Here is a 12,043-nt window from a genome sequence, read left to right as displayed (position 1 = left end):
GGAAGGTTTCCAGATGGATATGCGGAGCAAATCCATCTGGCGGAGTCAGGTTAATTGGCCTTAGGAAGCGTCCTGGTCCTAGTGATTCTGGGCTACGACCAAGAAGCAGGGCCAGAATTAGTGTCCCTGCTGATTTGCGGTATATGGATGGGGTCTATATCTGTTGTTCTGTCGAGGAAGACCTTTGCAAACCTCACAATAAGCTGAAGAGTGATGCTGTTGAGTATAACAGGTTTCTGAGTGTCTAAACATGATGGATTGTGCCCGCATACATGTGGGTGAAATGAGCTTCATCACCCACACTGAAATAACTCTGCCGTGACGTTGACATGTGATTGTGATCTCTCCTAAATGCACCACCCTTTAGAGGTTTGGTGATCGTCCAGACCAGAAGCTGAACTTAATGGAGGAAATATGTATTGTTTCTAACCTGGAAATTGATAGAAACCCTGATTAGGACTTAGAAAACATCCCTGCTGACAGGATATCTGGTTCCCTCCAGCTTTCTTTACCTCTTATCTTCAGTGATGGATGGATAAAAGGATGGGCTGCATAATTATTTGTTTTATTAAAGTCAATAACCTTGAAGTAATGATTATCATTATATGGATTCGTATGTAGGTATATCTTTCATTTGACACCAAAAAACCACCTCCGTTTTTGAATGAATCCAGATTCTTTACTGTTATTTCACTTCACTGTTTTCACTTTAATTGTTGCTGAAAAAATGAAAGGATGCAGGGGATAATTGTTGCATAATGCCGAGCTGCTACAACCTTATTTCCCTGACTCGCCGAAGCAAAGGAAGTCTGTAGGGGTTCTCTCTCAGATGCATGTTCAGGTTTGTTTCTGACATATAAAAAAATTTAAAAAAAAGACAGGTGAGGTTTGAAATTGGCGGAATGAGATGAACATCCACATATGAGTTAAATCCAAAGTTTGATGGCTTCCATTCTGTAGGAAATCACCAAAGCAAACTAATAAATGCTAAACCTGGATTTACTGAAGAAAATGTAATTTTTTTTACACTTAAATGTTATGTTTCTGTTTAATATTTTTTATTTTGTTGCTTAAATGATAAAATTTAGATGGAACTGCAAATAAAAAGCTTCAAAGCCTATTGATACCGAAAGTAATTAAAAAAGAATAATTATAAACTTCTCATTTCTTCTTTTAATTCAGTCACTTTGTGGTTTTAAGTAAAGGTCAGATTTATAAAGGGTGCAACTTCTACATGTCCGGTCACCTGATTCTCTGCGGCTCCCCCAAAGTCACCAAAGGCTTCTTGGCTTCTTTGATAAATACTTTTCTCTCCTCCTTCTCAGTTTTGGAGGCGCGTCGTACGATTCATGTGTTTGGAATTAAATGTGACTGAAGCAGCCTGTAGAAAAAAAACATGCCCCACTTTTTTGAATTTCATCAGTGGCATTTTTTTTTCACTTTACAATATCATCTATAAGATCAAATAGTAAAAAATGCTTTTAAGTTTCAGACAGAATACAAAAATCCTTGAGGTATATGATCACTTCTGCTATGGCATCGAATAAGATGACTCGGAACAAAAGTGGAGTAATTTTGACTCAAACATGTATTTTTAGGGCAGGAAGAGGCGAATGAGATGAATGTAGTACCGTATTCTGTCCATTGGAGGAGACAAAGGACCTGGAAATTTGGATGGATTTGGGAGAAACGAGGGTATCAATGTGATAGGTCCCCATCGGCAGAGCTGCGCTTCATCGGTCGCTCTCCCTCACCTCTCCCCCTTCCATCCCCGTCTCTCTCTCTCTTTAGCACTCTGCCTCTGTGCTTTGCAGACGCTCGTTCTGCTGCGCTCTTTTTGCTCCATCTCTTCTCTGTGGAGAGCAATGAGTGCAGATTCCATTCACAGTCTGTCTGGCAGCATCTTGATTGGCCAAAACGGGGATGGAGTTGAGGACCTGAGGGACCGAACACCTCTGTAAGGAGCCTGAGGCGGAGAAGGGGTAGAAATTTCAACAGGAAAAGAACCACGTCGGATTTCTTCCAGTGGAGATTATTTTGCATCACAAAACGGGGAGGAAAAAAAAATCAGAGAGAGGACCCTGGTACTCTGAACCGGCTGCACAAGCGGTGCCATTCACTGTGGTAATTTGAGTGATTGTGAGTGCACTCACCTTTTCTGCATGCAGATTCGTGGGATTCTTTTCTAATGCAAATGTAAAGCAGGCTGGTTGCACCGCTGCTTGGATTTGACAGACGTGCTGCAGCCAGTCCCTCTAATTCAGGTTGGCATGATTATAATGAAGTTGATGCATGCTGTTGATTAAATGTGTGCAAAAAACACACAAAACAGATGTTAAATAATTCATGTCTCCTATATGACAGAACTTCCAAACTAGGTTATTTTAGCCTTCTGTCTGAGACTGATGGCTGTGGTTTGTATGTTTTTGTGAGATTTTTTTTTTTTTTGGGGGGGGGTTACTCTGTGGAACCTGGATGCAGAGGATTGGATGGATCTCAGAATTTCTACATCCTCAGAATTTCTACTTCCCCGTCCATCCTTGTCTGTCTTTACTTCTGTTGAGTTAATGAGATTGACAGGTGAGTTTGCATTAAAAGAACCGCCCCCCGTTGCACAGTGATGGGATTTTATGGCTGAAATTTGTTGTGTAAGGGGAAATAATCTAATGTCCATTTTATCTCACCTCGGTTTCCACGTCGCTCCCTTTATCCCTGCGTTATTGTCTGCCCTGCAGAATCCACTGGTTCTAAGTTGTCCATTCACAGAAATGGATGGAAGAGATTTGTTTGGTGAGGGAGAGAAGGACGGATGTTAAACAGCCTCCAGAGGAGTGAAGGAGGGGAATCCATGGGTAATTTAAACACAGACGTCAGTGCACACGTTCCCCAGCTGTCTATGCAATTAACGCCTCCACCAATCCTTGGTTCTTGTTGGACAAATGAGGAACTGGAGCAAAGGGTTTTCATAGGTTTACTAAAGCCTTGCAGAGATCCATGGTGGTGGATCATTGAGGTGTATTCCTGAAGTTGAAGCTTGCAGAAGATGGTGACCATGTGGAGGCTGCATTTGTTGCACGTTTTTCCCTTTCCTCAACACTTTATTTTCTTTTGATATTGCAAAAAGAAATCCAGTTAGCAAAAGAACTAAAACTAGAATAAAAACTTGCAAGTGTTCGTAATCATAATGTAGGCATGTGTGCAGTGCCATAAAGACCTCTTAAAATTTCATATAAATGTGATAAAAAGTGTGGCATGCAAATATATAATCCATTAGTAAATCATGTCTGCAGCAACATAAAGATGAAAGATATCTCTAGAAAACATGAAGTTTAAAACATATAAGGTTAAAAAACCGTATGAAAAGCCTTGAATTCCCACAGAACTATGTTCAAACCATCATCAGAGAATAAACTATTGCACAACTGCAAACCTGCCAAGACATTTGACTTTAACCGACAGGTGGAGCGTTAATCAGAGGAACAGCTATGACCCTAATAGTAATGATAGAGATGCTGCAGAGATCCAATGCTTAGAAGGAAGAGTTGCTCAACTTTGTAAATACTTCTTTTAGATCCCCGGTTATTCTAGTTTTACGTCTTTTTTTGGGGACAGGCTTGATTAGAAGCCACTCTTATGGTACCGATGTTTTCCTTCTAGGGGGCGTCATCGACAAAGACCTCCGCCGCTACCTCAACCTACGTTTCCAGAAAGGCTCAGTGGACCACGAGCTGCAGCAGATCATCCGGGACAACCTGTACCTCCGCACCGTCCCCTGTGAGTTACCCTGTTCCTCCTGCCTCCACCCCGCTTTCCTGAACTTATTGAGACGCACCTTTCTGTTTGCTAAAGCTGGGACATCACTACAGCAACGTGTTGTTAAAATGTGGGTTTGAAGTTGACGTTGGTGGCAGTTTCATTACATCAGAGATTCTAGTTGGCTAATCTTTCTTCTTCTTGCTTCTGGATCAAAAGTTCAACAATTAATGCCTTAAATTGATTGATTTAAGGTTATGATTGAATATTTTTGTCTAAAACAATGTTTTTTCTTATTAGTAATGGCCGCACACTATCACTAGTTTTGTTTTGAAGCTCAAGGAAAGAAGAAACCACTGATATGAGGTGGAGAATTTTGGCCTTTGAGTTGAAGGACAGTCTTAGAGGAGTCCTCCTTATGGGGGGATTACTTTGGTCATTTGTTTCTATCTAAAGAATCGCTGTGCTTCTGGAGGGCTGTTTTATCAAAAAATGAGTTGTGTGTAAGTTGAACTTTAAAATCAAGCATGATCTGTGATTCTTCTTCCCTAATTCGCTGCTTTAAGAGTCTCAAAGGAACTTGCAGTTTTAAAAGTGTCATGTGGACCATCAAAGATAAGATTTGGAGGGCTGTACCTTCAATGCAGGTGTGCAGTTTGGATCAAATGCTGCATGTGTGTGTTTTTCTTTTACCTTTATCAGGTTTATGTTTTGTTGGTGCTTTAAACACAATGCTTTTTGTAAAAAAAAATATATATATATATAAATATATATATGTATATATAGATTAAATATTAATTAGCTCTTTGCAAAGACATATTACACTGTAAAAATGTAAAAAATTGTTTCAAATTTATTTAGTGAGGTGAAAATCACATATTAGGTAAAAATTATATCGAATAAAAACCCCAATGAATTTCAAATTAGGCTCATTATGTAACAGAGGCTTTTTTAATTGACAGTATCAGACCATTCAGAAAGGCTGATCAGTAATCTACGGCTTCTGGATTATTTTTGATGAACTTCTGTTCTGCTTCTTTCAACAAGTCCAAGATAAGGAAACATAATTAAAGGCAAGCCCATGTATTTGATCACCATAGACTGGCCCTTATCTGGTCAATTAAACACATGAAAATAGGAGATGTCTTTTAAATTACAGGGAAATTAGATCCAATATCTTTGGTTTCTCTGACACCAAACAGTCTGGGTGGGTCTGGTTTGAAAAGAAATAACAAATATGTGTAGAAACGGCTCATAACTTCCTTTATGTATGGTGTATGCCCTGGAAACCATATTCTTTGCAAAATCTATGTGTGTAAATGCTATATTTTAGGAAAGTAGAGGATATTTGCCCTTATCCAGGCGTGGAATTAAAAGTCCCATTGGACCCAGCTGTCTGATGGCCAACTCTCCTCTGAATAACTAATGAAGGTGCGTTCTTCAAGCAAGGAGCAGCAAGCAGGTGGATTTCTCTCCAAAGCAGTTTCCTACCTCTCTCACCGAACACATCAGAAGAAGAAAAGGAAAAAAAGTATTTTGGAATTTAAGAATACATCCCTGTGACCTTCTACAAAGCTGCTGCTAGTGAGAACTGAGAGTTTCTCAGATCTGAGGAAGGAAATTAATTTCTTTATGCTGAAAACAGCCTGAATTACCCTGAACATACTAATGAAACACAGTGGTGGCAGTACCATACTGTGGGGATGCCTTTCTTCTGCAGAGATCAGACAGCTTGGTTGGTGAGAATTTGGATGGAGCTGAATGTTTGTGGTGGAAAACCTAACAATACAAACATCACTTCGAACCAAAGCCGTGGGAGAGTTAGTCTGTTTGGCAGAAGTTCTTGGTTGCCCATTCAAAATACAGACAGATCTGTAACAGCAGTGAATTAAAAAAATATGCAAACATTACAAAAAGCTTTCTGATTGTGAGGTTGTGCTCCATATTATAGTTCTGCTCTTAGCCGTGTGATTTTCCCTTTTTTTTTTTTAATCTAGAGCCTGTTTCAGTTATATTCAGATGTTGACATTTTGTTTACATGATCAACGTCTTCTAATGCCATGATCTGCTAACATCTATAGCAATGCTAGCATGAACAGTAACTTCCCTCAAGCTATGGGAGCTTTGTGCGTCGCCATTAGTCTTTGAAAAGTTGCTCATTCTCGTCAATGGAGGTGTCAAAACTCTTACTTACACGGCTTTGCCTTGAACGCACCGTCACCATGGCAACAGCATAATTCCCTTCCTTCATTCTAGTAGTAGTTGCATTATATTTAAGAATGAGGTACCTTCTTACAGGGCAGTAACCTTTAACATACAGCCAGAGTCCCAATGCCCTTATTCATATCAAAGCCCTCAAATGGCCTAGTCAAAGTACAAACCTATATCTACTTTATTTTTCCCAGAAGGACCTTACAATTAAGGGGTGTTAGAATAATTCTATAGGGTATTTGGTGCTGGTCCTTAAGGTCTCTGAATAGGGTGTGTAACATTAGCCTTGTGAGACCATTCTGATCTCGCGAGCTTTCAAGGTTTCACTCGCAAATCAGTCTGGAGACTCTCCGTTGAAGAAAATTTGGAGCCGTTAACCAAACGAACGTCCAATCAGCGTTGGCTTTGAGGCGGGTTGAGGTGTGACGCAACGAGAAGCGCAACAGTTCAGTCTAAAGACCATGGCGGCTTCAGCCGATGAAACTAGCGTTAGCGTGGCTATCGAGCAAGTTTTATCGGAATTACAGAGTATTTCTTCACTGAAAGAAGAGCAAAACACTGCTCTGGAGGCTTTTCTCAGAGGAAAAGATGTTTTTGCTCTTCTCCCGACTGGTTTCGGCAAGAGTTTGATCTATCAATTGGCTCCTCTTCGCCGTCGCTCTGTTAGTATGTCATATGCTTCGTTGATCTGATTGGTTTATTTGGCCCGTCTATCACCAACATAGGCCAATCAGCTAACCAGTATTTCCCCTTCCCAAAATTACTTCAACGGAAGGTTTCCAGATGGATATGCGGAGTCAGGTTAGTGTAACATTGGTTGGGCTGAAAATGGCATATTTGCTGTTCTATGAGCTCTAATATAAGCCTGGTTAAAAGCCCTAGAATGAAGCAACAGGTTTGCTTCCTTTTATGGTATGCTCATGAATATTTAGATGAGCTGTGCTCTGATTGGTTGGTTTACAACAAGCGAAGCTTCTGAGCAAAGACCCATCATAGCAACAAGCACTCATACACTAAAACATCAAATTGTTTATATGGTAAGGTTACCAGACATCCTCTTTTTCCGGGAAACGTCCTACTATTCATACCTAAAAAAAAGTCTGGGGGGGAATTTCAAAACCGTCCAGGATTTTGGTCGACTTCAGTGCAGCAGAACTGAGCCTTGAGCTCCAGGGCAGGTCCGGCCCGTGGGACTGAGAGACCGAACCCGACCCAGAGACGGTAGCCTGGACACCGGCGGCCCCGTCAACCGGGTCAGGTTTGGTTGTTCCGTCCGCGGCTGCAAACCACCAGCAGTTTAACTAAATTTTATTCATGGGTGTGACAGTTAATGGGGTTAATCACATTTGAACACCACAAGCTCCATTTGTATTCACCACTTTCTGATGTTCTATCACTAGTCAGTGGTTATGATGTCACAAAATGTGAAATTGTAATGCACCATTCTATTTTCTTTTTTATCCTTTAGTTTTGCATCATTCATAAGGACGGCACCCGACAACCGAGAAAGCACCTCTGTCAGCTTGATAAAGAAATGGCCACATTTAAGTCCTCTGAGTGATAAATAAAAGGGAGACAAAGGGACATGAACGGAGAAAATTCATGGTGATGGATGTGAAGCAGTTCATCACAGCAATTTAAACATAACCTTTGAGTGGTAAAGAAAAGACATTTTTCTCTGGGCTGAAGGCTGATGCTCAGACAGTGGGAGAGTTACTGCTGCTCATACCAATTGTGACGCCCGGGCAGAGCCGGGGAGGGCCAGCTAAGGCCGTGCCAGCTCTTAGACAAATTGCCTGGTTGAAATCCAAGGTCAAAGCGTTAATAGCCCGAGCCTTGCAAAATCAGGCCTATCGTCTGGTAATCCGCCTAGATTTGATAGGGGAGATAAAGATCGGAGCCCACTCATGATACCTAAGATTGCTACACACCGAGTTACTTAGGTTAATCTGAATTTCGGGGGGAAACGGGTAGTTGGAAGACAGATTTTTATTATCTGACTCCTCACTGTGCTGTAATTTCAGGACTTGACAGCTTTGGAAACTGTTAGTTATCAAACAGAAGGTCAAGAGAGAGAAGGAAAAAACAAACACCTAATGCTCTCCCACATGTTCACTAAAAAATGTGTTCATTTAGTAAAAGCACTTTTGAGCACTCAGTGCTGCATCTTGTCCTTTAAATCTTTGCCTCAGTTTGACCTTTAAAAGCTCTAACCACTATCACCTTGTGCCTTACCAAAATGGGAATGAAAGAAGCTTTAGATGGTGTTAGGTTTTCTAAAGAATAATAGAAGAACACCCTTAAAGTTTTCCCTTCAAAAAAGACAATTCTCTTAATACTGATGCTTGTTCATTATTTTATCTCTTATTTTTAATTAGTTTTATACCAAAAATATGTCTGCATCTCTGTGTGTTTTGCTTCAGACGTATGAAAGCTGTGGGGTAACATTTAAACTGCCCGCTAGTTGTCATTGGCTCCACTCTGTGTCCTTATTGTATCACATGTCTGTGGTCCACTTTAACGACCCAATGTCTGATTGATGACTGCATTAATCAGGATAATAAATGGACTAAGAGCTCTCTGCTGCCCTGCAGTTTGTTACGTAGCATCTGTGGGATGGAGCCAATAAATGCAACAGGGTTGAACCGATCCAGAGGGATCCTAGCTCAGACTTTAAACCAGATTTTTTGGGGAGAGTTTAAACGGTGTCCAATTGTGGGGAGTTGTTGGTTACATTTAGTTGTTTAATCAGTTTGAAGAAAAAGAATTTACATCTCAGAGTAGTTTTAACGGGCAATGTTTTTGACTATTGAGTAATTCTATACTAAGATAATGTCTCTATAGTCCATTTTACCATTTTTTTTAGATATGCTATTGGTTAAGATTAGTGTTGCATCAATACCGATACCAGTATTGGGCAGGAATACTGCACTACCAACAAATAGGACACCGATACCATTTTGAGAGTCAAAACATTATTCAACTATTGTCACCCATTCCAGGTAGGCAATAAAAAGTTCTTCTGGATTCACTTTTAGTCTTTTTCCTGTTTCACAAAGGTAGGCAGCAGCCTGAAAAAGCCATGATGGCAATTATTTTACATCCAAGTAGTATGCAGTTCTTCATATATACACACACATCAATTTCAAACAGATGGTATTGGTATCGGCCGATACTGCACAGCCAGGTATCGGGGCCAAAGAATGGCATTGGCGCAACACTTGTTAAGATCCACAATTAAATGGCACTAAATGTTGAAATCACATTTTTCTGAAATTGAAAAGAATCATGTCACACCAGAGATGATGCAATGTTTTCTCTTTTTTTGACATATGTAGCAAAGTGTCCCTCCTCCGCCTGTTTTTCTGAGCTGTCAGTCAGCTGCTTATTAAAGGAGCATCTCAAAATCGTTACTTTGTGAAAATAAAGGAGATAAAAAATCTCTAAAGTTGCATCATGTTCACCACTCTGTAGGGTTGTAGAAGTGGTTGGAACATTTTGTAGTATACGTTAATATGAAGTTAATAGGTCAAATTTTGAGATTATTCCTAATTGGACTTTACTCAGGAATGTCAAACATACCTTACATCCAATGCGTTTACCCAATATAATCATAAAAACCTTAAAGGAATAGTAGAGAATGTTAATTTTCTGGGTGGATCATTAAAATAAGTGGTCTTCCTAATTGTCAATCATTCTGGTGATACGTTTACGTAAGGTCGTCGTATTTTCAGAAGTTTGAACTCTGAATATGACCGGGCTTTTCCTTTAAGTCTCTAGTCCAGAATCCTTGAAAAGAGGATCGGAATTTTATTCTTTTAAGATGAATCTGAACCTGCAGAAAGATTTCAGCTAAATTAGTGAACTAAAGTATTTTGCATAATTTCCATAGAGCCATTATACTGTGAAAATCACCCTTTAGTCTATTCCCTGTAAAGTATGTATTGAATAGATACTTTATTGTCCCAACAGAGAAACTTTGCTGTGACTGAACTGATGCAGGCATTTTTATTACACTTTAACTTATAAACAGACGGAAAACAATGTAAACAGATTCATTAAAAATATATTTTACTGATAATGATTTCTATGTATGCTACTCAACAATAAACTGCAGCTTTCCAGGTAATTCAGAAGAATAAATAGAAACAAATATATCCTTGTAAAGGAATTCTATGAATTCTTATCAGTTATCACCTGTGGTTTTAAAATGCTATCAAGTTATTTGTCCTTAAACATTTTGATTTCACATTTTGTAATTTAAATGTTATGTATTTTTTCATGCTATAAATTTAGAACCTCACTACTTTTGCCTCCTTGCACTATTAAACATTAGTGGATCATAGCAGCTTTTTAATTTCAATCATTCTTAGAAATGAGAAAGAAATACCGTTGATTAAAAGCTCGCCGTCTCTCCATTTACTCTCCCCTTATTTCCTCTCCTCATTCACTCCTTGACTTCTTGCAGGCGCTGTTGGGTTTCCATGGTAACAGCTTCCACTCCCCTCCTGCGTCAAAGGCTCGGCTCCTTAAAATCTCAGCCCGCTCCCTCTCGTCTTTCCTTTCCGTAAACTCTTTAAAGAGAAAGTGCGGGAGCACAGGTCAGCAGCAGGTGTCCGCCCGATTAGATTCGGAGAAACGGCCGACATATTTTCATTATCCCAACCGTCTCTTTGCTCCAAACCAAGAAGGATGCAAAGGGGTGTGTGTATGTGGGGGGGGGCTTGTAGAGGTGAAGTTGACTGACAAAGCAGGACACAGATGTGGATTTGCCGGATGGTGAGTGTGACTCAGAGCTCAACGCTTGACGACAGATGTGGCCTGTAGACAACGAGAGGAATAGGTGTGAAATTTGCTCTCTAATTGATCTTCATCAAAAAGCCCCGCCCCCACTGCTGCTTTTTAACCCAATTGGTAACATTTCTGTCCGCTTCCTGATTTAATCAGATCTTAAAGTTTATCATGGGACCATTGACAATTACTCCATCATCTCACTTCATCTTATTTAGAACAAGATGACTAAAAGGAAGGTTTTTTTTTCTGCAATTGAGTTTGACTCCAATTTATTGCATTCATGATGTCTGACAGTTTGTTGGATATTTCTGGAGTCTACCTGTGAGACACTAGTGACTAAAAATGACAGCTTGTTTCACATAATCAAAACCGGTGGCTAAAAGTAAAAAAGAAATCTCAGCTTATTTAATTGTGTCCATGAGGAGTAGTCCAAGTTTGTGGTATTCACACTGGGCTGTCACTGCTAAGCCCTCGGCACAGTAAGGCAATATTTAGCACGCTCAATCAGAGGTGTGACATTTCTAAAGAAATACTGTTTATGGGAAGCTTTATGTGCAAAATGCATGGAAGTTAAACCATAAGACCCTTTTTAAAGTTTACAAAACACCAGGGATTTGATGCCAAACACTTAACTTTTTTAAGCGTCAACATTACAGCTAAAAAAACAATCAGATTAATCGATAATTGAAATAATCCTCAACTAATTTAGTAATTGATTAATTGTTAGCTGGGTTATTGTCGGGTTCATAAAATGTAGGTTTTTGCAAAAGAAGAACTGAAATATACAATTTCTGCAGAAAGGAGAGACAGTTGAACCCCAGACTCAAACACACTGTCTCCCACCAGACCTCCTCCACAGAGCATTTTATTAACAGAACATGACGCATGGTTACAAACAGAGTATTGTTCTGATAGAACAATGGATCAGTTCATGAAGACAGAATGCTCCATCAGAATGACAAGGCAGGATGGTCTCCTGATTGAATCATGAGACAGGAGTGGAGCATCCCCTCGCACAAATGTTTCATAAGCACACATTCATTTTATAATCATCATTGAATAAACCTAACAGTTACAGAGACTCTAAAACATGCCTTTAGCTGACAGAGTGACCCACTATACCAGTAATTATACCAAAACAATATATAAACATTTTGCATTTAAGATAAAAATATTGTTGTCTGAGTGTGCCTGTGCTACTATGCCACTTATAAGAGCGTCAGTCTGAAACTATGGCAGGATAATTCTCCCATAAAAACTCCCGCCTCAGAGTTGCTCGTCAAAA

At 39.7% G+C, this 12,043-nt stretch overlaps 1 protein-coding gene across 1 annotated transcript in view; it reads left to right on the top strand.

Moving 5' to 3' along the window:
• The first annotated feature begins 1,808 nt into the window (after window positions 1-1,808).
• The window catches only part of LOC107101701 (membrane-associated guanylate kinase, WW and PDZ domain-containing protein 2-like), a 179,847-nt gene continuing 169,612 nt past the window's right edge, over window positions 1,809-12,043 (top strand). The window contains exons 1-2 of the mRNA XM_015400713.1: window positions 1,809-2,139; window positions 3,658-3,774. The gene's annotated coding sequence lies outside the window, so the exon portion shown is untranslated. The remainder of the gene's footprint in view (window positions 2,140-3,657; window positions 3,775-12,043) is intronic.

The sequence above is a fragment of the Cyprinodon variegatus genome, unplaced genomic scaffold (genome assembly GCF_000732505.1).
Source record: "Cyprinodon variegatus isolate N-32 unplaced genomic scaffold, C_variegatus-1.0 Scaffold1136, whole genome shotgun sequence".
Classification (NCBI taxonomy): domain Eukaryota; kingdom Metazoa; phylum Chordata; class Actinopteri; order Cyprinodontiformes; family Cyprinodontidae; genus Cyprinodon; species Cyprinodon variegatus.
Note: the sequence above shows the minus strand (reverse complement) of the source record. Positions and strands in the feature narration are given on the sequence as shown.